Raw genomic sequence first — 27,517 nt, forward strand, 5'->3', positions numbered from 1 at the left:
TCAATACTGGTGGATTGTCAGTTAAGACAAATTAATGCCAAGTGGCTCTTCAAAAACAAGCAAATCCCTTCCCCAAATACAATCAAATCAGAAAAAAAAAAAAATCACCAAAAAAAGAAAATGTCAAGATTGGTAGTAGGAGATACAGCTATAAGGAAGAAACAGTACTAAAGGGAATTGGTTTTGTTAAATAAGTCAAAGCAAGATATAACTTATTGGATTTGCAGCCTACAGCATGAGGGCAACTTATCAGGCAAGACCCATCCACATGTTTTTATATCTTACTATCAGCATTTAACAAGTGGATTACTTTAACCTCTCTTAATGCACGTAAATATAAGAAGTTTACCTCCTAAGTGAAATCTGTCACTCTTTTACATTTTTATACACTGTTTCTTTTCCAGTAAAAATAGTAACAGATACTTTAACCTGTCACTACAATTATTAGTGACTAAGAGTTTTCATAAGAAACATATTCACAACCCAAATATTCATACTCCATAAGGATCAAAACATACCCACACAGTTTTATGCAACTCCATAAAAAGGGCAACACTAGAGGAAGTGAGCTCATTCTGACCATGCATTATTCAATGGAAGGCTAGCCATAAATTTTATAAATTGCAATTAAAAAAAAAAAAAAAAAACACACACCACAGCAGCAATCTAAGAAACCTGGTATTAAATTTCATAGCTTTACTTGACTGGAAGAGTATAGCAGGGACACCACCTTCCTTAAAATCTTTTGATAAATAGACTTTTGATAAATAGAAAGGTGTGAGGAGCATAACTGCCTTAAGTTTACAGAATTAAATTATTTTAACAAGATAGTGATGTTTTTGAAGAAAAAGTCTGCACTCTCTATTTGTATAAAAAAAAAATAGGAAATGCTTTCCACAGGAGTCAGAGTCCACCCCTGACTCTACTGATGCCAACAGATTCCTTATGCAGCCCTGCTCAAGTGAGGCGAAGACCACCCAGCAATAAAATGACATCCACCACCAAGGCCACCTCTGCCCTAACACTCTGGTCTCACTAGGGGACAAGGGCACCACGGATAGCGACGGGGAGAAAGCTTGGGGATATGATCCAAGACAGGGCACATAAAGGCTGAAACAGGCAAGAGAGTTGCTGTTCCTGTGTCTTCCTCACTGCATTGCTCCTCTATAAAAAGAGGAAATGCCACCAGAGAAAACAGAAGGATTATTCACAGTAAAACCATTTCACTCCCGCTGTAACAAAGTAGTATGAACTCAGAGCCTAAGTCAGGGCTCTTTCCCTCCCAAAGGCCTCCCCCTGCCCTTGCTCCTGGCCTCTGCTCCCAGCAGTGCCCGTCGGCAGCTCTGGCTGACCCTCACATCCCTCAGCACCTCTGCACAGGGCAGATCACAGCCCTGGGAAGTCCCTCTGTGGTCATGTCCTTCCTGTCCGCCAGGGCCAGCTCTAGCCCATGGCTCCTTGGAGAGCCCTGAACATGGACTCGGTGCTGACAAAACCTCCCATTTCCACCACTAACGAAGCGTGGGAGAAGCTGCTCCCAATAAATAGGGAAGCTTTACAAGCTTAACAGATGACTGTGGTGGCACCTGTGGGTCACAACCTGGGCTGAGGCAACAGCACCTCCCTGGCCCCAAAACTCTGGATCTTGGAGTTACAAACTGCAGGGAAACCAAGGCATTTCAATCGCTCAGATAATGCTTTCATTGCGAGCATCTGCAGAACTCCTTTCATTCTCAAAACTGGCAGCTACTGAAGAGATCACCTGTATGTTTAGTTTAAGTGTGTATTTCTTAAGACTTTAAAATCTCCAGATTTCATTCTTCACTGAACTGCAGGATCCCTCATGGGCAGGAAAGGACCTCAAAATAAAACTAAAAAATAGAGTACTTAGAATGAAGCACTTCGGATGACAGTAAACAGCACTACAGAAACTTAGGTTTTGTAAGAACAGTCCTAGGAAGAAATAACACGTCTTCGTTATGACCGCTGATATTTGGGGGAGGCTAATGACTTTTGACCCTGTAACTCTAAAATCTCAGCTGCTCTCTTTACGTTAATACCTTTTTCAAGAAGAAATGAAAAGTGAAAACCACATTACAGTCTATTAAAATTGTAGTGATCCATCCAATTTCTATCCCTTAAATTATTCACGTATTTCAAGTTTGCTCTGTACAGGTGTCATGATCAGCAAGACATAATGCATTATATCATTTAAATAAGTTATTTTACTGAAATCGATTATTTCAAAACAGGACAATAGGACAAAAAAAAAAAAAAAAGAAGAAGAGAGAAAAGTTACCTAAAAGAGAGCAAAGCATTGGTAATACTACAGCAAGAAGCATAAAAAAAGCTAAGAGCATTGTGTAATTTGATTGCAAGTGTCATTTAAAATCTTAGAGGAAAAAGGTTGATTTTTGAGCATTTCTCTACTTTGCCACAAAAGTTTCATTAATATGATTATTCCTTTTCATATATTCCCTTTATATTTCTTTTTCACATCTACAATATACACAGACTTTCAGAATTATTATACACAGAGCCAGATTTATGTGAGAGGTCTCTGAAAAAGAATTACTTCTGAAGCACACACACCTGTAAGCAGAAATCCTTTGTGCCTCTTTAAATTATGGAAACAAATGTATAATGTGCAGCACAGTATTTTCAAACTGGTGGTTTGCTTAAAAGTGACAAAATAATATAGGAAGTATTTTGCATTATGAGAAGAGTGACTTATCTAACTGTGTAAACAAGATACTGTACATTTCCAAAACACAAGTAAAGTTTGCCCATAATGACAGAGAAAACATCTCACAGATGAAAATACCTACAATCAAAACTGATGGAGGTGCATTTGTATGCTGCTTCCTAACAGTGGGGATGAAGCCTCTAGGTGCTAACAATACAAGAAGTGTTACATAAGACCACATACCTATTTTTAGAAGCACATTACAAAATTAAGTACTGCACTGGAATCTGTTGCAGAGCTACGGACCGTTACATCAATACGCACATAGAACAACTGCTCGACTGAAGCAGAACATTAGATAAGATTAAGACCAGGGTTTTCCCTTCCCCATCCTAAAAAGCACCAAGCCATTTGAGCATAAGGAAAGAATTTTAGTTGGGGTTCATCAAGAAAACACCACTAACAATCACAGAATCGTTATGGTTGGAATGCACCAACACATTTTTCATGAGCAGAACTGCTTTTCTACAGATCTACTCTTCTGTTGCTTACTGGTTCCCATTACCATGATAACCCTCAGCTTCCCTCTTTTCCATGCCTCTCCATGACATGCACTGTCTCTCTTCCCTGCTCCAGGCAAGAGAGAGCAGCGGCGCAGACAGTCTGGAAGCCGGTGCATGCCCACGGGCTGCCCAGGCAGCTGCCATCCTCCAGAGCACACCCAACATTGGTTCCGACTGCCTTTCTTCCAAGGGGGCACGCCAATTTGGATTCGTCTCCTCTGCCTAAAGACAATTTTATGATGCTTGGAGGGTGACAATTTGAGATTTAATTCCTCTTCCAGATTTGTTTCAAGCGTTGAAGTGAATTAAAATCAAATACGCACTCACAGACAAGGAACAGAAAAAAAAAATCATAAATCTGATTTCCAGAGAAAAACTGCATCAAAACTTCCTGTTTGCTTTTTCACACAGTACAAGATATTGCAGAATAAACCTGGCAAGCAGTTCTAAAGAATATACTTTGCTTTTCCTTCACCATCTCTGATTTTCATCATTTTCCCCATTTTTAACCTACTGGGAAAAAAATAAAAATACAGATAACTTCAGGAAGAACAGCGTGATGTTTTGAACAACTCCACCTGAATTTATCAATATTGCTTCTCTATTTCTTAACAACACAGATATGGAACAATCCTTTGAGGGCATTCTGTTCTCAACAGACTCCACTACCACCATGCTTCTTCATTTGCAGCCACTGCTGCTCCTCTACAGGCTCTCTGCTAAGTACACTAACAGTATGACTTGTGGGCTATGCTTAGTCTACTAAGATCTAAAACAATCCTCACAAAATGCTTTTGTTTGGAAAACAAGAATCTACAGACACAGCTATGCACTAGCATAGAAGAGTCCATGTATGCTTGGCTCTGCACATGCTGTTACAAAGCACAGTTCAAGGTGACTAGTCTCATTGAGTCACTCATGTTTGACAACTGGGCCTACGTTTGGACATTCCAGTTTTCAAGACCTGTTCAGCTGTTACTATAAAAATGGATCAAATTTAGCAGCAAAAGGAGGGTCCAACATTTAATCTACCATTAGGACCCTAAAAGGACTGTCAGAGACGCTTTAAAGAACAGGTTATTTAAAATGAAGTCCTGTGTCTTTGGGGCAAAAAAAGGAAAGAAAGATTAAAATCATGGCTAATACTAATAGCTTGCAAACTCCTCATTAAACTGTTATGAAAATCCTACTTGCATCAAGCACATACTGTGGAGAGTCACAACACTTCCCCGAGATGAGCAGAATTCAGAAGAGGACTAATCTTTTGAAAATATGCTTTATCCTTCCAGGAAATTCTGAATATTTTCTGATTTATCCTAGATGTCCCACTATATACAAGGAAAAAAAAAAAAAAAAAAAAAAAAAAAAAAAACTTTCACAAACTGGAAAACCAAACAAAAACACACATGCATTTATTGTGAGAAACATACCACTGAAAGTGCAAAAGGTTTCCTAAGAAAAAGTAACTTTGCATCATGATCTGGTGTATAATGTTGATCTCAGTCAATTTGATCTTGAAGAACACATTTGCTAGAAAAAAATATGCAGCCACTGTCCATAAATCAAGAAATTAAGATTTGAAGGGATCTTCCTATTTAAGATGATGCTTTTAGTATGTTGAAGAACCACAACATACAGCATAGTATCAAGAACAGTAATGACACTACAACAAATTTGAATTACTTGACCAATTTGCTCAATTTTTTGTTTTATTGCCAATACCCAAGCTTCTTTTACTGGTAGACACTGTATTATGCAATACCAGTAGAGTTCTAATTTGCTGGTCATTTCTGTAACACTAGCACTGTGGAGCACTTGAATAAATACATATATAAAATCTCCTGATATATCTATATCTTTTACATCTTTCCAAATTTGGGCTTCACCATACCACAAAGTTCAGTTCCCAATAGATAAGATCTCCTTCTAAAGACTCTTTCAAGCTACCTATTATGCAAAACAACTTGCTTCACAGTATTTTCCTCATTTTAAAGTGTATTTTATATGGAACAAGCAATTTATCATCAATTGCCTTACTACAGAATGGCAAAACACAAACAACATATCCAGTAAATCCCCTAAGCAACAGGGCTGCAGAAGTAAGGTTGGCACATGTTCTTTTCATTGTTACAATTTTAGGGCAACACTTCCTTTGTAAGAAGAGTTTTCACAATTAGAACATTAAAGATGTGTTAAAATAGATATAAAGAATAATAAGGATATCAAACAGTGCAAGGTTTTATTAAAGTGTAAGAAGAAACTACTGTTCCACTGAAGCTTTAAAAAAAAAAAAAAAAAAACACTCGTTCATAGAGACCATATGACAAGTATGCAGTCCATTAATATATGCAATGGTTACCTATTTTGTACTAGCATGGGCATCTACACACAACCAGACAGAAGAGGCTATGTATGATTCTGTGATTACTGCTGTCAGCACTACTCAGCCTTAGAAAAAGAATGTTTGCTAAAAGTTGCCTACAAATCTAAACATTAACTGTTCAAATTTGAAGCAGTTTTGGTTGTTTTGATGTAATTAATCACATTGCTGCTTCTTGGTGCCTGGAAAGCCCTTGCTATTGTTTCAAATATATTGTAATTAAAAACGTTAGGAGGTACAGAAACTTGTAAGGACAAAGAACACTGTAACCTACCAAATCTGGTATCATTTGGGTGTTTTTAAGCATCCTTTCTCCAATTATGCATGTAAAACTACTACCAGTATCTAGTTCCACAGAAGACTTGGTCCAAACAAGCAAAGCTGTGCAAAGTACTATCCCAAAATTACACACCAGGACTGGGCTACAAATTGATGAAACAACTTATCCAGGGTCCTACATCACTTCAGTAGAAATCTCAGAAAGACAGAAAACTTTCAGTGACTCTTAGGCTTATGTTCAATCTTCTGGACTCTTGTCTGCTCAGGCAGAGTAATGTATGTAAGATTTTCTATTTTACCTTCCACAAATATACTAGTGTTTTATACTATTGTCGCTTTTAAATAAACCATACCTTGTTACAAATAACCTGACTTCAGCCATAATACATTCATCCATCATGGATTTTGAATACATATAACCTTGAAGGTAGAGCTTTGAAAATGTTTCAAAAGTTTAGTCACAAGCAACATCGGGTACAGGACGATAACTTAAAAAAAAATACATCCCCCAAAAATCACCCAAAGGAAAACAGGAGGAAACAAAGGTTAACTTGTTAATGAATTATTTCTAATCAATGACTCCTGCAGTGCAGCTTGACACAAAAAGGAAGTAATTGAAAAGTCACAGTTATTAATCAAACTTCAAGCAACCAGCATAATCTGAAAGGAAACATGCTAGAAATTATGTTGTTAAATTAATTGTATTAGGAATGTGAAGAGAGCAGCTGGGCTGACAGTGGCCAAATCAAGGGGTAGAGGAAAAGACAACTACTTTTCTGTAACACTGTGGGTGACCAACACCACCTTCAACACAAGTCTGTGTACTGAGGAGCTCAGTACCATCTCTGGACAGGGACCTTTTTCATGTTATTTTCAGGATGGAACACAACTGACCAGAAGATGAGCTGGAGGTACTATCACAATTCCAGCAAAAATCACCAATTTTAGACGAAGTGTTATAAATAAAAGACAAATAAAACAAATTTAAGTAATTTTAAGATTTTATGGCATCTTTTTTTTTTCCGAAATAAGCCCATAAATATTTTAAACCCTAGGGAGAAATTTCTTACCTGTTAGATGACTGTACACCGAGCATGGTTTGTGCTTTCTCAAACACACCATAATTCCATGACACCTTTAAGTAATCTACTGTGCAATAATTCATCCTCATAAAACTCTTCCAATGTTGCAATAAAGTTCAATAAAGATATACTCAGTCATCAGCATAGAGCCTCCATCCTCAAAATTCTCACACAAGAGAACGAGTCCCCAGTGAGTCCCCAAACGAGTAGGTGCTTTCAAAGTCAATGAGACTACCCACCAACTTTGAGCTCCTCATAGGTATCTACAGGAACCTGCGTCAGCAGACCAAACACAAACAGAATGAAGGCATAAAGGCATGTCAAAAAAAAAAAAAAAAAAACACACACCCACAAACTTATTCAGGAAACAGCAAACAAAACAGGTTGTTTTGAATAAACTGCCTCATAGTGCAGTGTGTTTGAGACACCATCAAGCAAAAACGTTATCAGATCTCCGTTGTGCAGAAAAAAAAAAGTTTACTTACTTTTTTTTTTTATTTATTTATAATTCAAAAGCCTAGAAGAGGCAAAGTTACCCTAATCTGAATCTGAATTTCTTGGCTCTTGTCAACAAGCACTGTGATTTCCCTACATAGTGTATAACAATAACAAAAAAGCCTAATCTGTATCACTTAGAGAGTAACCATCTAAATTTGTGACAAAATAGGTGTTTTGGTTTTTTATTATGGTACTGTACTTCTATATAAACTGGCATAGAGCCTTTCTAAGCTAACAGTAAGAAATACACACAACAAATACGACAAATAATTTTGCCAATAATTTGATTTTTTAAGTCTGTATTCAAGCATGTTATGGCTTTACAAGCACAGAAAAAAAAAAATCTATAAATAATTTCCATCCAGAAGCCAAGTTGCACTTTCTATACTACCTCATAACAAAACAAGCTAGTCAACACTTTTGCTTTTCCAAAGCAAGTCAAAGTCACATGCAAGAGACCTCTGTTTTAATTAAACTATGGTGTATTTTTAGATATACTCACTTCTTTAGACAATAATAACAAGGAGGTGCAAGATATTTTTGAATGAACAGAATTAGGAACCAAGGTTCTTTTTCTTCAAGCTATAACGAGACTACAAACTTCCAACTTCACAAAAGACAGGCCCTTACAGCAGTACAAGAAATAAGCTTAAAAAATAAGAGAGAGTCTAAAAATGCAATGAAGTTATAATTCCAAAACTTACTTCTGTCTTTACAGGAATAAATTTAGAAATATGGCAAACACTACATATACTTTATCAGAACTACAGTTCCAGGCATATATAACTTCCACTAAAGAACCGTGGTAATGACCAAGACTTTTGAGTGTAAAAAGCTAATGGGACCAATTTTCAGTCAAACTTAGACATGTTAACTCCCCAATTTCTTCCACTGAGCACCAATTCTCTGAAAGAGATTTGTTAAGAGAATTTAAAACAAGTTTCAGGAATTCTGGGATTTTTCTCAGTTTAGCCGAGGGCTTTTGTTTTCATTACTGGCTAGAACCAACACACAAATGCACAGCTCCAGTAACAACTGCTTTGACACGAATGCTAACCTTCCAGAAGATAAGTGTAGACAAGGTTTATCTGCTAGTACTCTCAGCTTTATCATCAGCTTCCTGAAAGCAAAACGGAAATACACTTGCAAGTCAAGCCACTGAGTTCATGATACGAAGCATTCAAATCCCTTCAAAATCTGCAGCAGCTGCCACCTTCCAGTTTATCACATCAGCTGAGTCCCCACAAAAACAACAGTGACAGTTACAAAAACTAGAGAGGCACTGGACACATACAGGCTTTAGGATCATAAAACTGGCTCCTGAAGCTCTGGCATAGGACACAGCGTACAAGAAGACCAAAATACACCTAATAACTCCTCCAGGCCCAAGCAAAGTTATCTTTACAATGTAAACCTCCACAGTTATCTTGCTGTTACAGGTCTACGGGTGCCCGACGAGACTGTGGCATACCCAAGCCTCAGGAAGCACAGAGATTTTCACCAAGCGATGTGACAGCCGGTGGGAGCACCTCGAGCTGCCGCCCTGCAGCTGGGGCCAAGCCCGGTAGCCGGTCACTGCTGCCAGACGTTACCGCTGCAGGGGCCACCACGAGCATTTCCTTCACACCCTCTGCTTGCACACGCGCGTTTGTGCAAACCAGGTACAGAAAGTTTACATCTTCCCATGGGGATAAACCTGCTCTAAGCTGAAAACAAGTTTTCCTTTCTTCCCCCCCCGCAATAAAACACCCTTGCGAGGGAGCCAAAGCCACCAGCAACACAGACAGACCTGGGCTGTCATTTTGTCACACTACAACCTCCTGGAAACAAAGTTACCTGCAACGTGACTAAAAAGCGACCCATAAATTCCACCGCGGCGATGCCTGCAGGGGAGCCGGGCGCAGGGTGAACGCAGCGCCCAGCCCGGCCGGGCCTGTGGCGGCCCCGGCCGCGGCCCCCGCGCCAGGCCCCGCGGCGGCACCGGGCCCGCTCGCGCGGCGCCGGCAGGAGCAAGGAAGCGGCGGGCGCGTAGGAAAACAACAGAGAGCTCCGTTTTTGAACGAAAACGCGGAAGGAGGCTCCCCCCCCGCCTCCTTCCCCCGCGCGCGGCCCTGCAGGCCGCGAGGCCGCTCGGCGCCGCCCGGCAGCGCGGCCCGTGGGCGGCCGCTCGGGCGGGCGCCGCGGCCGCCGCTAGGCCCGGCGCGGCCCGCGGGGCTCGGCGGGCGGCGGGGGAGGCCCGGGCGCCGCGGCCTACTCGGGCCCCGCGCGGCGGCGGCGGCGGCCGCGCGTCCCCGCCGCTCCCCGCGGGGACAAAAGCGCCGGGAGCCGCCGCGGCGGCGGGCGGGCAGCGGCGGCGGCGGGCCGGACTCACCGCATGAATTTTCTTGTCCCGCCGATCCAAGATGGCTGAGTATCCAGCACGGAGGATGCTGGGGAAGCGACCTTTACCCTCTGACCCGGCCGCGCCGCCGTGACCCCGCCGCGCCGCCGCCGCCGCCGCCCGGGCTGGCAACGAGCGCGAGGGGCGGGCGGGGGCGGCGCGCGGGGCGGGCGGGGGCGGGGGCGGCGCCTCCCCTCCCCCCCCGCCGGGAGACGCGGCCCCGGGGCGGGGGGAGGCGGAAGGGGGTGACGGCGGCGGCCGCCCCCATTTTGTGAAGGCGCCGCCGCGGGGGGGTCCGCGCGGATCCCGGCCCGGCCCCCGGCGCGCGTTGCGGCCTAGGCCCGGGCCAGCGACCCGGGCCCGGTTCTGCAGAAACCCTGGTTTTTGCTTTGTTTTGGTTTTGGTTTTTACTGCTCTGCGGGCATCGCGGCCGGAAGGCAGGCCTGGCCCTGCGCTTCAGCGGCCGTTAATGTGGAAAGAAAGTTCCCCAGGCGGCACAACTCTGTTACTCACCTACATATTCACTTATTTGTTCACTTGTTTACTTATTCTTTTATGCACTTTTTTGTTCACTTATTTGCTTATTTTTTATTCTCAATTCCCTTCTTTAATCACTTCTTTATTTTTTTATTCACTTATTTATGCACTTACATATTCATGTATTTACTCCCTTCTGGAGAAGAGGAGGCTCGGGGTGGCCTGGTCGCTCTCCACAACTACCTGAAAGGAGGGTGCAGGGAGGCAGAGGTCTCTTCTCCGGAACAGCTACCCATAGGACAAGAGGGAATGGCCTCAAGCTGCGCCAGGGGAGGTTCAGGTTAGACATTAGGAAGAATTTATACACGGAAAGAGTAGTCAAGCGTTGGAACCGGCTGCTCAGGGAAGTGGTGGAGTCCCCAACCCTGGCAGTGTTCAATAAACGTGTGGATGAGGCACTTAGGGACGTGGTTTGGCAGGTATCGTGTCAAAGGGCTTACGGCTTAACTCGATGATCTTGAAGGTATTTTCAAACCATAACGATTCTATGCTTACAGCTTATTTATTCTCTTATTTACTCGCCCTTTTCTTCCCTTAGTTTACCACCCTGGAAACACTCCTGCGGAGGGATGCCGGGAATGCACACGGAAGGCAGTGCAGCCCCTGGAGCGAGCGGCCACCCTGGGCTCGGTGCCGCGGCGGGGCCTGCCCGAGCGTTCGACGGGGCTGAGGCCAGCGAGGCTTGAGAAGAGGCTCCTCTGCTGCCCTGCCAGGGAAAAAGCCCCTCAGGGGGATTTCAGCATTAATTTAATTAAGAAATCGTCTTAAGGTCTGAAAATTTAAAACAGAAAAATGCGCATGCAGTGCTTTGCCAGGAATCATTTTGTTGCGTTTTGCAGTAGCTTCACGGGCATGTTTTCTTCATCAGTTGGGCATCTTCATAGTTAATGTCTCCAAAGAGCAGGCTTGAATGTCTCCAAATAGTACTTAAAAACACGTATTTTCAGTAGGTTACACAACACTAAGATTTTACAGAGATGCTCATATCTACAGTCCATATATTGTCAACATAAGCAAGTTTTGAAGCTGCAAGAACATATTCTGCAAGCTAGGAAAGCTAGTTTCTAGTGCCACCAGCTTTTTGCTGAGCACAGTTATGGGGTGTCAGGTTGTTGAAATAAATGTCCATATGCTTTACCCAGAAAAACACTGTATTTTATTATTGTTATATCAGAACTTTTCCTTTATATCTCAAATACTCATGCTTTTACTGTAATCACACCATTAAAAAAAAAAGTAACATCCTGTTTTAAGTAAAATATCTATGACATTTTGGGATATTTTTATTGTTCAGTCAAAAGAATCAAATATTCTTTACGCCACATTACTGGCATAAAGGCTCTGAAGACAATAATGAATCTTATTTTACAATAAACTCTAGTTTTTGAAAGAGAAACTCAGTTGAAATGCAAAATTTAAGATTATACAGTAAAACTTTATGAAGAGATGTACCCAGCAAGACATAAGAACTTAGTTAATAGTAAGAGGGAAGTCATTTAAGACTTAAAATATCCAATTCAATGATGCAAGTAAACTGAGCACCTGATGTTTCCATTACATCTACGTGAACTGATCTCTGTGTCTATTACAAAATAACAGCTTACATGCAAATCAGTTAACATTTATGCAAGATAAAGTCTGTTTAGTTCAACAGAGCTAGGGAAGGCCAAAAAAAAGTTTTCATTAGCCTGGTAAGCCTGACACAGCAATGTAAATAGCAACCGCAGCTTGTGTAAATTGTGATTTAAGTCCTCTTAACTAAAAAATCTAACATGACTTTCTTGCTAAAATTGTGTGTTTAATTGTGGAACATTGTCAGTGTGACTTTGAGGTGTTTGTTTGACTTCCTCATTTATTAACGAAAGTGAAAGTCGTTAGCATTTTGGTGTTTCAAAATAAACTCTGAGGATGATAAATATATGGAGTTATGATGAATATAATGCATCCAAACATTTGCTACTTTTACTATTGGCTGAATACATTTTTCCACGGTAGAAAGGCCTGTTTTGCTCAGTTATACCTGCATAATTGAAGAGGTGTCCTGAGCTTATTTAATTAAATGGCTGCTAATCATGTGTGGACACTCCTAATCCATTTTGAAACCAAACATTGTATATGCAGTGTGAAGTCCATGTGTAAAACTTTGTCTATAAACAGATATGCAGTTGTTATTTTGAGTCCCATTTAATTAAAGGTCACACTTTCTTTTTTCCCTTGGCTTATTTTGCAAACTCAGCTCATATGCATCAATTTTTCATCAGTGTAAGAACATCTGTTGAACTATGTACTATATATACAGTAGCTTAGATGAAGGGACAATACATGATAGCAGCAGCTGCAGAAAACCTACCTTGCACCTGCTTGCATGTGCAGGCTCATGCAGTCAAGAATCCCAGCATGGTTGACGTTGGAAGGGACCTCTAGCGATCATCCAGTCCAACCCCCCTGCTCCAGCAGGGACACCTAGACCACGTGGCACAGGGCGGCATCCGGGCGGGTTTGGAAGATCTCCAGAGAAGGAGAATCCACAGCCTCTCTGGGCAGCCTGTTCCAGGGCTCTGTCACCCTCACAGGAAAGAAGTTCTTCCTCACATGGAAGTGGAACTTTCTGTGTTTTAATTTATACCCATTACCCCTTGTCCTGTCACTGGCCACCGCCGAGAAAGAGTTTGGCCTCTTCCTCTTTACATTGTCCCCTCTGGCATTTGTACATATTGATAAGATCTCCTCTTAATCTTCTCTAGACTAAACAGGCCCAGCTTGCTCAGTCTTTCCTCATACGATAGATGCTCCAGTCCCTTAATCATCAAGTACAGTTTTCTACATGAAAGACTGGGACTTTGGTATGGGTGTTTTGAAGCAGTCGTGACACTCATCTAGTCACTCCTGTTTCTGACTGAAATTGCCCAGAGCACACACGAAGTGGATTTAAGGAGTTCCCTCTGCCTTACAGAAAGGTAGAATTAAATCAGTCATCATAAAACTACCACCCTAGACCATGAGTGGAGGCAGAACATGATGAACAGCCAGACTTTTAACTCATTTTAAATAGAATAAAGAAGTGCATTGGAGTACAACAAGGGTCTTTGCTTCTTCAGAAGGAGAGTGCCCCTATACGCCTTAAGAAAAAGCAAGTTGTGCAGTTGCCTAGCGCAAAGATGAGCAGCTTTTCAATGGTGGTGAAATAGGTGGTGAAATTTCTCTTTTCACAAATTGGGTTTTAAGTGTACTGGAAGAAACTCGTGGAGAAAGAAGATACTGCCCCTCTGTTGTTGCAAGATGCATCTGATTAACTGAAACAGCAGAATACTGTCTCAAAAAAAGAAAAAGAGGCAGAGGTTTCTGGTTTCTACAGAAATCAGAAATGTGTGAGACCCATGAACTGGGAGCAGCATCTTCTCGCTTTCTTGCTGCATGATGTTCAAAACTCTGCCCATTTGCAGTCCTTGAGCCGTAATTGTCAGGTGCTCACATGTCAACTGTTACGCACTGTTATGTTATTCTTTGCTCTGGAATATAGAGCCTATTTGATTTTAAAATATTTCTAACATAGAGGATAAATACAAGTCAAAGTATGTTATACCAAATGTGTTATTCAAGATCTCTCCACAAAGATATTTAAGATATTATAAAGATCTTAAAATATATTTTTTCCAAGAGTACCAACAATAAGGCATCTCATAATTCTTATATATTCCACAGAAATGAAGCGCCAAGTGTTTTGATTTGGAAGAATTTGCTTAGTTAGGTTGACTTTTGCAAGTTAGTCTGCAATTACTGGTTTATTTAGGGAAGGTAAGGAAAGGCTCCGCTGTTTCCATGGCACTGTCCTCATCTATCCTTTCACTCCTACAGGGGATTTCCAGGGATGGCTGCTGGCAAGGGAAGCCCTAGAAGTGCAGCTCCATTAGTGTTTTAGAGTTAAAATGCGAAACAAGGTATCCACACAGATGGCCTCTCGTCTGCTGGATTTGTGGTTTTCAGAAGGGAATATTGGGAAAAGGAGGAGGGGATGTCTAATTCTGTCTCTGGTATATTTTTAATATTGGGAAATCCAATCTCAACATTTACCATAGTCCCTCAGTGTCTGATTTAGTGTTAATTTAGAGCATCAGGAAAAGATACCAAGATTAAAAAGAAATCTGCCAATTATGTAAAATAATATGACCCAGACTAGAAAATAAAATGTAAGATTTTCCAAATATAAGATATTTCCCACTTGCTGTATAACAGCTAAGAGGTCAGATGACGATTGTGAATAAATCAGGGGATGAATCAAGAATTAGGGATGGTAGCAGTTCAAAGTAATTCTTAAGGCAAAGAGAAGGATAATGCTACAGACAGAAACACATTTTCCAAAGGAGAAAAAGTATTAGCAAAACACAAGTCCATTCCAGAGACAATGCTGACTGACATTCCCAAGCACAACTATCGCTGCAGAGATTGGAATTGCAGGGGTGGTGACAGAGGGACCTTAGTGTTTCATTTCTCAAGATTGCCATCAGCGGTGCATTTGTTGGTGGTCATTGCAGAGCTGCCTGGTCAGAAACCCTGATTCATTTTGGAAACTGTTAAGTCGTATTAAAAGGAGATGCCAGGGATGTTTTACTTCCCTGGCATGACTTTTCCCTCTATCAGTTGGTGTGCTTAATACGAACATGTGCTGCTTATGACAGTCTTTCCATTAAAGTGTAGTGGCTGCTGATAAAGAAAAAAACTAAGTATGTTTACCATAATCTAATTTTAAGTGGGCGTAAAATTTATTTCAATGGTTTAGTAAAAAATGGTCAATAAATATATAACCAGAAGCCTGGGGGAAGTAATCACAATATCTGAGGTAAAGGAAGAACTCAGAAATCTGCCTGAATTAAGGAATTTCACAAAGGAGAGGTTTCAGCTAGGCAAGGGAATGGGACTCTGGGAGCCGGGAGGTGTTGAGTTCTGGCTCCTGCTTTTACACTCTTTCCCAAGTTTGGTGCTCAGGCCAGTATCCAAAAAGGTGCTCTCCCTTATGGAAGTCGCACAGCAAACAAACACGGGCAAGCCTAGCTGCAGCCCATGACAATGTCACTGTACCTGACCACTTTCTTCATCCCTTTGCCAGGGCCTACCATCTCTGCAGCAGCAGGGCTGTGAGAAGTAATTGCACGTGCACATGCATCCTACTGGTTTAGATTCAACTTATTAGGATAAACTCACGCAGAAAAGCTGGCTGAGCCTTGCTGCTGAAGTGATGTGTAAACCAGCAGCAGGTAAGTCAGAGGCTGAGCAAATTCAAACAGTTCTATGGGGCCAACTTGGCCACCTTTCTATCTTTCCGGGTTTAAAGTCACAATGTATAAGGATCTGAAACAAGCAGGCTTCATATATACAGCATGTGTTGCTGGTAGCTATACTAGTGCTTTGTTTTTACCAAGTTTTGTGCTTGGGGTCCATTCACCTTTCTCTTTTATCTTGATTTTTTCCTCCTATGTCATGACACTCTTCGAGCTCTATGTAATGATGTGCATCGCCACAGAAGCCAGAGGACTCCCATGTCATAGAATCATAGAATCCTTAAGGTTGGAAGGGACCTCTAGAGGTCATCTAGTCCAACCACCCCTGCACATGCAGGGTCACCTAGAGCACGTGGTACAGGACTGCGTCCAAGCGGGTTTGAAAGATCTCCAGAGAGGGAGACTCTACAACCTTTCTTGGAAACCTGTTCCAGGGCTCTTGTCAACCTCACCATCAAGAAATTTTTCCTTAATTTCCTGTGGAAGTTTTGGTGCCTCAGTTTGTGGCCATGACCTCTAGTTCTGTTGGTGGCCATCACTGAAAAGAGGCCAGCCCCATCCTCCTCACTCCCTCCCTTGAGGGAGGGATACACTGATGAGGTCCCCTCTCAGCCTTCTCTTCTTCAGGCTGAACAGGCCCAGCTCTCTAGGCCTTGAATGTGTCAGTACCCCCTTGGGCAGAGTGCTGGCAGCCCGGCCCACACCCTGTCCAAGCAGGGGAAGTCAGATGTCAAACTACTTCAAAGACTTAGTCCTTTTTCATCATATTGGATGACTCAGAACATAGGCATAGAATTGGGTACATTCGCTGTGCAATAAGACCAAAGGCGGTAAGACCAGGGATGTTAGTGTATCAAAACTGATCTGTGTTTGCAATGTGCTGAACTGATTTACTTTCCATTCTGGCCTGAGTAAAACCAAATCCCAGAGCGCTTGGGAGCCTCCAGTAACTCATTCCCACTGGAATGTCAAGACTGACCATTCTTAGCTCAGCAACAAACCCTGTGTATCATGGACTGTCATGACTCTGTTACTGAAAAACAGCAACTACTTTCTACCTCTTCTTTGCCAACAGGATACTCTTGTATTGCAAAATGTCCCCAAAAACCTTGGAAACCACCAATGGTTCCTAGCTCCTGACCTGTTCAGGACCATGCCCCAAAATTCTCTCTCTCTCTTTTTTTTTTTTTTTTTTTTTTTTTTTTTTTTTTTACCATGCAGCCAACACATGCATGAAGTCTCATAATGCTTATGTTCGGCATTAATATTACATACTCTAACATTTGAACTTCTCCCACCTCTTTCCACTCCTATTCTGCTCATGATTTTCAATATTGATCCATAAATCCAGTCTGCATGGGAAGACCCACTGACCAAGGTGCTTCTTCAGTCAGAAGCAAAATTTGTCAGAAAGGGGCTGAATATTAAATGCAGTGGCCTGCCATGCTCCCGTTACTTCTACCAGGGGCCATAATTCCTATTTCTGCCATGCTCCTCTTCTAGTTCTGCCTCTGGCTTAGGCTGGCAGGTGAGAAAAGTGGCAGGGTCTAAAATCAGCCAAGGATTCCTCCCTTCCATCCTTCCTTCCTTCCTTCTTTCCTTTTTTTTTTTTTTTTTTCCTTTTTTTCTTTTTTTTTCTAGGTACATTTACAGTGACTTGTACTAACAGCAAGTCTCAACAGCATACACATTTTCTGTTACAAGTAAACCACAGTGTAACACCATTTCCCTATGTGCTCCCAATGGAATGCAGACAGATACAGTGTCATCTGACACAGGAGTTGATCTCTCACCTACACAAATACATTTTACTTTTTATATTTTCGCTTTGATGGCACGTCCGATTTATTTGAAGGTTAGGGTTGTGATTCATCTCACTAATCTTAACTATCTAAAAATTAGTCACCTAGTCTACCCTATCCATCTAGGCAGCCAGTCAGTGGGGAGAGAAAAAAATATTTACTAGTCCAGATACCTCTGGAGCACAAGTGTCTGTCTTTATTGACTTCAGATTGGATATGTAATATCCAACAGTCAATACTAGGTGGGAGAAATGCTGCCTTTGACAGCCTGTTTACTCAGATGGGAAGCCTGAATATTACTTGAGCTGAATATTCAGAGGTAATTTCTAAAAAGCGTATTTTCCCACAAATATAAGATTTCCTGCTCAAGACAGAAAAGGAAAATGAAAAATATACTAGAAGGTTTTTTTATGCACTATAAAATAAATCTGTTTATGAAATATTATGTTGGCATAGGGGAATTGCCTCAATTACAAGGTTTAACTTAATAGAAAAATCCTAGCTCTGAGACTATGTAATTCTACTGTGTATTTCAGAAGCACCCTGCACCGTACAAGGCTGGGGAAATCATCAATAAGAATAAAAATTTGTAATGCAAAATTGTTATTAGTGCTTAAAATGTAAGGAGTAGTTCTAATATCCTCTCTTTCCATATTGATTAAATTATACCTGTTCTGTTAGTAAGGAGACACATTTATTTCAAATTCACTGGCACGAAGAGCTATTATGAGCTCCAGAGATCAAGGTCCTTGTGGTACAAATGCACAGCAGGAGACAGCCCTTTTCCTGAATGCTTACTGTCAGAACAGGCAGGACAAAAAGGAGGGAGATGATGGAAAAGAGTTGAAGTGATTTGTTGAAAGTCAGATATTAGTAATATCTCTCAAACTCCAGCACAGGGCTAAAGCTGCTGACTTATACTAGGTTACCAAACAGCTAATGTGGTCCTCTCTAGTCAAAGGACTCACAAGGGAGAAAAACGATATGACAAATTATGGTTTACATTTGGACACAGAATATTCTAGGAATATTCTGAGCACATATTCATGGCTTAAACTGTTAAGACTTTTAACATTGTTCCATACAAATACCCAAATAAAATATGAGCTGAAGACTACTGAGCAGGGTTTTTTTTTTTTTTTTTTTTTTTTAAAAAAAAAAGAAACTCAAAAGTGAGACAAACATGAGACAATGTGAGAAAAGGAATGACATTCAGCTGTCCAGGTACACTCTGTTGCTATGCAAACTTCCCCACGCAGCCCTGCCAGTTTGTATCTCTACCCATGTGGAGCACGTACCGTCGCTGCGTTGTACCACATTGAAAGGTATTTCTTTATTGAGAGCATTATTGGAGTTTTCTCATGCTAATACAATCAAAAACTAAGAGCTGCTCTGCCCCTGAACCTGCCACAAGTTTGGTGATAAAAAACAAATCTTGACATTCAGAGTTCCCAATACTGACACCAGAGGACTGTGGCCTCATGGCAAAAAATACTGACTCCTGTCTGTTGGTTCGTATTTGTTTGAGAATTATCTTTGTGACAGCAGGCTTTATGCCACAGCAAAAATCTTCCTTTATGCCAGATCATGTATCATCCATCCTTTTGTAATCAGCAAAAAAAATGAGCATAAACCATGATCTAGCCCAGGATAGTTCAGCAAGCCCATGTTTCGACCACTGTATGGTAGTCCAGCATCACGCAGATCTGCATCTTGGCACTGTGGCATGAGGATAGTTACCCATATCTATCTGTCTGTCTGTCTGTCTGTCTGCCTGTCTATCTATCTATTTATCTACTTTTACCTGTCCTGAGGGTGACATCTGCATCCTTCTGCTGTGCAGCAAAACACGAGGAAGGTTAGCACTGGCTTTAGTCCCACTCTTTGTGACTGAAATGCTCTCTTATGCATTTGGGAGACATAAGGTGGCACTACTCTCTCCTCTAGTACAGTCAGGGGGTTTAGTGTCCCATCAATGAGTCGCTTGTGGTTGTTGAAGAGAGACATTAAAGCTACAAAAGTAATCACTGTGTGTGACAGCCATTATTAAAACCGTGTGGTTCTGTAGTTGAAATTGAAGCACTGATTACTGGAAGTTAATTACTGCTAACGTAACTTTTCAAGAGCAGATTCATACTTAAGTAGTGTTATATGCTCTCATGTGATTCCTGTATAGGTCTGTAGGCAGGATTGAGGGAGGCAAGTGCCATTTTTACTATCCTATTTGTTCATTCCTGGTGGAAGAGATGTGCTTTCCAGAGTCCAGGTTGCAGTGGACTAGGCCAGGATCTGCCCTGAATGGTTCACAGGTTAACAGACTGCTGTTATAGAGGAGAGTGCTATTTCCCTGCACCGTCTCAGGCAGCTTGTCCAGTCACTTCTCCCAGGCAGAGCCAATACACAGGAACAGTAATGCAGTCTATTTTCTCTATATTCCTACCGATGGTTGCTCTGTCACAAATGTTCAACCTCAACTTTTTGTTCCACTTTTTGTTGCCATAGTATATAAGGAAATGTCTATTGAGTGGATTTTCACATGTCATCAGGGAGTAACAATCACAGATATAATGAATAAGCCCGTTGGGAAATTAGTTGTCTTGGCCTTGTGATAGTTGAAGTAGATCTTCCTGATGCTATGGATGAAAACCATGCTGGAAGGAAAGAAGTAACCCTAGTGCTAGAAACAAATTACTTTTGTGTTATACTTGTCAGCTAGCAATGGAACATTTTAATAGAATTTAGTCATATTTAATGCATTAAAGAATTTATCATTTGTAACGTATAGTTAAAATCCGTGTGGTACTCTAATAACTTTTACAGATCCCTCTGGAGAAGCACAAACACAAATCTTTACAGTACTGTCAAACATTTTGCATCTCATGGTAGCTTGGGGAGAATAAAAGCAATTGAATTAGTTCAGAATAATTCCTTGTTTGTATTCTCTAAAGTGGGCAAACAATCTTTCACTTCTCCTTTATAACAGACATCTTATGAGCACTGGGGCTTCACCCACTCACACCAAGGAAAATAACTAACAATTGTATTTTAAAGACTGTCACATGCATGTGTGTCATGTGTGTGAACAGTGTACTGTTATAGTGCTCTGGAGAGAAGCAGAGCAGTTCTGGATCTTTCTTTCTAAAACCATCTCCTAGAAAGAAAATGAAAGATCAGTAGTCATCCCTGCCACTAAATATCACATGGTTCTGTTTCTCACAGAGATTTCTTAGGGCAAAGAGGTTGCCAATAATACTTTTCACACAAGAATTCCTCTCCTGAATTTCCTGTTTAAAAATAAGTGAAAATATTAGTTTTTTTAAAAAATGTTTTTGAATGCATTCCAATATTTCTTGACTGTTTGGATGTAGCCAGCGTTGGCACTCATCTGCTAGCGTAAGTGTTTCTCAAGCCCTAATTTCTGTTTATTTTTAGATTGTGGCTCTTTCCAGAGAGGATATACTCTGATTATTGTGCGTCAGAGGCGGGGATATCAAAATACTACTTCTACACCAAAACCGAATGTCCCTGTCTGGTGGGTAAAAGGTTTTGCTTTCCTGGAGTACACTTCTGATTATGAGCAAACTGGATGGCATTTTTCCTGAAAAGACACATTTGTATAGAGGTTTTGGTTTGAAAGCATCAAACTCTTCAAGAACCTGATCAAAATTCACATACCAATCATGCAATTAACCTCTCCTATGAAGCAGAGGATACCCAACTAACCAAACAGGCAAACAAAACCTCCCCAAAATAGGAAACTTAGAAATAAGCATTTTCTTTCATTCGAAAATTCAGTCCAATACTTGCTTACACCCAGGTACCAAACCAATATAGAAAATTTTCAAAATAATCCCCTTGTGGCCTGTGGTGATGCTAACACAATCCTCCAACTGTTTGTCGCAAGAGCTCTTAACCCTGTTCTGACATTTTAGCGTTTTTCGAGCCCAGTGTCTTCACTCCTGAGATGATGTTGGCCAGCTCTCTGTCATGGCTGCCTTTCTCTTCATCTGTTCGTATGGCACTCTGCCCGTTCACGACGGCCTGTGCCAGGTTTACAGACCTACAAATGCCACACTAGGAGGGATTTAGATGAGCGCCCTTTGACATGGAGTTATATATGCCACAAGGTGAGCCATCTTCGTGGGCGAGAAAAGGGCTGCTTGCACTCAGGGGAATCGGCAGAATATCTGCAACAAAAAGGAGCTAGGGGCTACAAAAGCTTCTTTCACTCACCTGGGCTCATGTCCAACAACTTTGTCTGGCAAGTGGCTATTGAGCGTGCAGGGAGCCAGAAGCAGCAGGTTGGTGGTCCAGAGGGGCTGGTACCAGGCGGCTGAGGGCCAGCACGAGTGCTCGCAGCGAGCACATCCAGGGCCCAATGTCCCTGGTTGTGCCATGGCCCTTTACAAGCACAGTGTGCCACAGCAACTTAGTATTTCAACCTTTTTTTTCTCAGCTGATACTTTCAAAGCTGCATAAAGCTTTGAGGTAGTTTAGACAGAAAAAAATATTACTGGATGTAAAACTCCTTTTATCAAAGGAAAAGAATATGTTGCAGTCTTAGATTAGATGAAAACAAAACCTTAAATTGCTGATTATCCAGCCTCCATATACCCAGGCCCATCTTTGCAAAAAAAAAGATAAAAGGTGAAAATAAACAATACTACATGTTTTTCTGTGTCCCTCTTCTAATTGATAGCAAGTTCTTTTAATAAATATTTTTTAACAAGATATACAAAATATTTGTCTTTATGTGTTTGACAGAGTTTAAAGAACTGGATGACGCATTATACACATATATATAATCTATATAACTATATAACTACATAACTATATATATATATATATATACACACCTGGACATACAGTAAATCTTTGAGATCCCTCCACCTTTTCCAGACTTATCCATCTTATGCGATGGATAATCAGTGTAAGTGTCCATGTTTGTCTTCTGAAAATGTTTTTGTCCCATCTATTAAAACGTGGAAATAATTTGTAAAGGAGTTATGAAATTGAAAACATTGGATTGATTTTTGATTGAGTCAGGAGTGGCATAATGGCTAACTTGTCAGACAATTTGTTTGTCTTAATTATAATCAACTAAAATTCTAATCTCTTATTTCTTTCACTAATAAACCTCACCTACTTTGTGGGAAATCAAGACAAAATCACCCTTCTAATTAGAAAATCAAATGCCTTTATTGCTTGCTGGTTGATGATAGGTGTCATAAAAGCATGTCATAGAACTGCTGATGTTTCAATATTTTTTCTGTCTTATACAATCAAAATCCTTGATTGCCTGCACGTTATTATTCATGAGTATAAACTCTTCAAGGATACCTGCTACCCGAAGAGCAGCACTCCTGCTAGTGCTCTTTGACCCCAGCTTTGACCCTGATCTCAGACAGCACCTGGCAGAGCAGCCCTTGCTCTGTTGTATCCAGTACCGCAGCTTGAAGTGACAGGGCATGGGTGGCCCAGCACCTGATGGCAGGCAGATGCCCTCCTTTTATAGGTGCCCTGGGTTGAGGTGATGTCTTTTCAGAGATTTAACATCCCCCCGCCAGTTGTATTTCTTTTATATATTTTGCTAGCAGAAGTATCTGCTTCTAGATAAATGTTTTCTTGATAGTGTTTTACTGTATTTTCTTGTATCTTCTGAGTAGTCACACTACAGAAGGAAGGCTGTTTGCTAAAAATGTTGTCAAAGGATGGCAAAAGAAGAGACCTCACTCTCAGTTGGGGAAAAAGCAAGAAAGTTGGGTGGTTACTCCAGAAATAGAGTTTAGATCAGTATAAAAACATAACACATTTCAGATGTAAATGGGCTTTTTTTAGGTGCTCCTTTTGTACTGAAGAGCGAGCCCTGGAAAGGTGTTCCAGAGCATAGCCGCCAGAGGATCGGCTGGGGAGTTTTGAGGAAGAGGAGACTGAGATCAGCATCCAGACCTATAGTCCAGAGAAGCACGTCTATCTCTTTGCTCCCATTGCTTGACATCTTGGCTGCTTGCACTGTCTTCAGCCAAGGCCACATAAAATAGGCCAAAGAGCCCTTTCCTAGCTTTAACACAAGACCAGTACCCCACAGCTCACATTCACGATCCTGATTATTTTTCCCCTTCAGAACCATGCAGCGAGCACACTCAGCAGATTTTAGGGAGCAACCTCAGGAACATGCTACCCCCAGACCTCTTTCTTAGAGGGCACCAGGTGTCATGGGCTGAGGGTGACACTAATAATGGTGTGGGTGACCATGATCTAGGACTCATGTCCATGTGCTGCTTTACTTACCAGTAGATAAATAGCCTTGATGTCTGCTATGGTGTTGCATTGATCTAGGCAAACTGGAACAGGATTATAAGCGAAGTGGGAAGAGGGACACCGAAAATCCCCCCTAACCCTACTGAGAACAGCTCAGATGTTAGGGAGGTGAGGAAGGAAATGGGTTTTACACAAAATTTCTCTTTCCCGTTGGAAAGGCACTTGTAGGAGTAAAGTTTCACTTTTTTTCTTTTTTTTTTCCCCTTCTTCTTCTCTTTGCTTGTTCTAAATTAAGAGGAGTGTGACAGAGGTTGCATCACAGCCACATATCTCTCCCTTTCCAGACTCTCAAGTACCCTCCTCTCGGTCTTTGTTCCCATTTTCTGACTTGCAATAAAGATGGCGGGAAGTTAGAATAATCCATCTCCTGTCTTAGTCATGCAGAGACAGAAACTGTCATTAGGACTCAAAGTCTTTACCACAATCAGAAATACTTATTTAGGTAAAGGAAACAAACCAGAGGATTTTTAGTGCATTAGTTCCTCCACCAGAAGATATCACTCAGAGACAACTTCTGTATGGCAGTTTCTGTTTTCTTTGATGGCTCAACCATCTTGATTTCCAGTTGTCTGTATAAGCAAACTGGTTCTTCCTTATGATAATGTTCTGAATAGTTTTTTTTTTTTTTAAGTGGAAAGAAGAAGAAAGAAAATGGTACATGATTTTCCAATTTCTTCTGACTGTGAATCACAGTTTGATACCTATAGCCTAAAGTAATGTGGTATTGATAAATCTGGTTTACTATCATCATGATACTGAAATCAGTGTAGTATAAAAGCAATCCTGGATTTCCAATCGTAGAGTCTCACATCAAACTTGAATCAGTTGTCCCTTCTTAATGAACACAAAAATTAAGAGTGCAAAGAGCTTTTGATTTCAAGCCTAAGAGCAGTAGCCCGACAGTCTCCACTACTTTTTCTGCCTCAGAGTCATGACTGCTGCTTCCACCTCACTGGTAACCACAGGTTGGATGATGTCAGGCGCCATCACCTCTGAAACATGACACCTAAATTACTAAAACAGAGGTGCTGGAAGTAGTGATGCCGGTGACTCATTACATGACACATTTTCTTCTGAATTGTGGTTGAATCAGTGCCCAGTTGGGATGACAAGAGGTGTTAGTAGAGGCCCCTGAGACTGACAAGAAAATCATGTGTTGGCAATACAATCCTTCCACACTTCTTGGTAGACTTGGAAAGAAATCAGAGTGAAATTTCAAAATTCTTCTCTAACAGGAACATATTTATCAAAGGGTCTCTATCCATCTAGCCATGCTTTACTGCCTGTATGTCTCTGATCTTGATACTCTTGGACTCTCTAATCATCAGTGTCTTGTAGTTTTCACCTGAAAAGATATCCTATCCCAGTCTTCAATTCTGAAGTTGTGCAGTGACTTGCAATTAGTCAATAGATACTTTCCATAGCAATTAAGTCCTAATACATTAAATTTTATGCCTCTGATCTGAGTTGTTTTTTTCAATGTGAGAGTTTTGTCAGTAAGTTATGTCACAGATCTTTAGATCAAACTACTTCTGTCAAATATTTCTTAATGTAACGGAAAATGAAATTCACTGATGCAGAGTGTAAAAGGTTATAACTTCTACTTTAATAAAACAGAAGAATATTCCCAGGTGTCAAAGACATTAAAATTCCATTGAACACTGCTTTGAGGATATAAATGCTAAAAAGAATATTTTACTGATAAATAAACCATAATTAATCAGTGATGCACAAAAAATGAATATTTAAAATTAATAGAGCAATAAAGTCAAGCAACAACAACAAAAAAATCGATACTAGTGCAAATACTAGTCAAAGCAGCATTGTTGTAAGCATAATGTTTAACACCAAAGACAAGCAACAGCTGTAGAAAGAGGTAATGCTTTTGTCAGACCATCTTCAAAAAATGAACAAAGTTTTAAGCACACAGTGTCTCTATCAGCTCTGACAAAGAAGTTTCACAAACTCAAGCTTAGAAACATTTACTTTTGGTATAATTATAATGGGCTGAGGCAGGAATTGGATGCCTTAAGGCACATTCACTTGATTCAACTGTATCAGCTGATATAATTAAAAATATTATATCTGCCTACACACCTTACACCGAGAAGCAATATGTAATCCATCACAGGTCACTCTATTTTTCAGGCGTGGAAGCAGCAATATTAGATCACATTACTTATGCTGGAAACCTCAGTTTGCTTGACATTCTTTAACTGGGCTCCATCTTCATTACAAATTCACTTTTATAGAAAACAAAAACCTGTATTACATATAAGTGAGCATGAACATCTTGTCAATTCAATTATGCCTCCCAAAGCCTAACTGACAATGACAAAACAAACTCTGGATTCTATACATAAAACTTACAGCTTCAGAATGAGTAGAAGATAAAAAACACACACAACTATCCAGTCTGCTTAGGTGGGAGGGTTTTGTTTAGTATTTTAGAGCTGTATTACTTCCCACCCTTACATGTCAGATCTCACAAGCTCAGCAAATTATGGCCCAGGAAGCAACCCAGAATATGAAAAAGCAGACATGAGTTTTAGTCATTCAGTGGGAGATGCTCTTCTCGACACACTGGGCTACTAAACCTACATCAAAATTAAATATTTGACATAATGAAATCCAATGTCAATCTTTCTTTCAGTGCTCATTTTGTTGAAATTGGCATGCTCCTACAACATATCGTGATTTTAATGAAACAGCACTTTGTGGCAGAACACATTTCAGCCAAAATGCTTTTTACCAGACTTTCATCTACTATTAAAGATATGCGGGAAGCAGTAATTTCAACATGAGTAACCGCTTGGCTTTTTATTCAGTTTTAGAATCAGAGAAAAGCTGTTAGAAAATACCATGTACACTATATACTGAATCTGCGACGCCTCTCCCCATCATATTACCTTTGTGGTATTCGGCATACCATTACATCTGTTTTTGATAAAATTAAAGTAGCAACATTTCCAAAATGGGAAATCTCTTACAGGTCGTGATTTGGATTTCAGTCAGTCCTGTAATAGTTACTGTGGACTTCTTGTGAAGATTTGTCTTCAACTGTGCTTGATGTGGTGTGCCCATGAATATAAGAGGGTAACTGACATGCATCGCTGAGTAAACACAGTGGTGATTTGAACTGGTGGGAAAGTTTTTGCAGATAAATTTTACTCCTGGTAATGATAAATGGAGGAAGCACCCGCAGTACATGACACAGTCATGTGCTGTAGCAATGACAGAATCCCACCATGCAGCATATGGGATTTGTGGTTTTTCCCACTGAGCGGTTTATGAGCCCTCTAGTGGCCCTCGCTGTGTTTCACTAGCCACCGGAGAAGTGGAATATTACCTCTAAGTGACTTGTCATGCTCTTTTAAACCAGGGGAAGGATACTGGACCCAGCTAAATGTATGTTCCCGTCCTATTACATAATATAAGTATGGAGGACGTATGGATGCAGCATATACTTGCACTGTGTGTCCCACTGCAGGTGGCTGCCCGTCACCACGGCCCACAATGCTGACAGCTTTCCAGGCATTTGGGGTGCTTTGGCCATCCAGTTGCACCAGGCTTCTGCTCATAGCTGGTAGTTGAGCATGGAGATGCAAAGTGACAAGACTGGTGCTGGTTTTAGGCTCTCTTGCCCGCTTCTAAATTTAACATATGACCCCTGTCTCTAGCTGCTATATCACATCGGCTGCCTCAAAATGACT

The 27,517-nt window shown here is 41.0% G+C and overlaps 1 protein-coding gene across 2 annotated transcripts in view; it reads right to left on the reverse strand.

Moving 5' to 3' along the window:
- The window catches only part of CNOT2 (CCR4-NOT transcription complex subunit 2), an 83,957-nt gene extending 73,950 nt beyond the window's left edge, over positions 1-10,007 (reverse strand). Inside the window, exon 1 of one of the 2 annotated variants that reach the window (XM_088522936.1) lies at positions 9,860-10,007. The gene's annotated coding sequence lies outside the window, so the exon portion shown is untranslated. The remainder of the gene's footprint in view (positions 1-9,859) is intronic. The other variant, XM_088522937.1, reaches the window with a different exon arrangement.
- Between the last annotated feature and the right edge of the window lie 17,510 nt (positions 10,008-27,517).

This window comes from Tinamus guttatus, unplaced genomic scaffold, assembly GCF_059628265.1.
Source record: "Tinamus guttatus ecotype Peru unplaced genomic scaffold, ASM5962826v1 Tinamus_guttatus_pri_ptg000171l, whole genome shotgun sequence".
NCBI lineage: Eukaryota > Metazoa > Chordata > Aves > Tinamiformes > Tinamidae > Tinamus > Tinamus guttatus.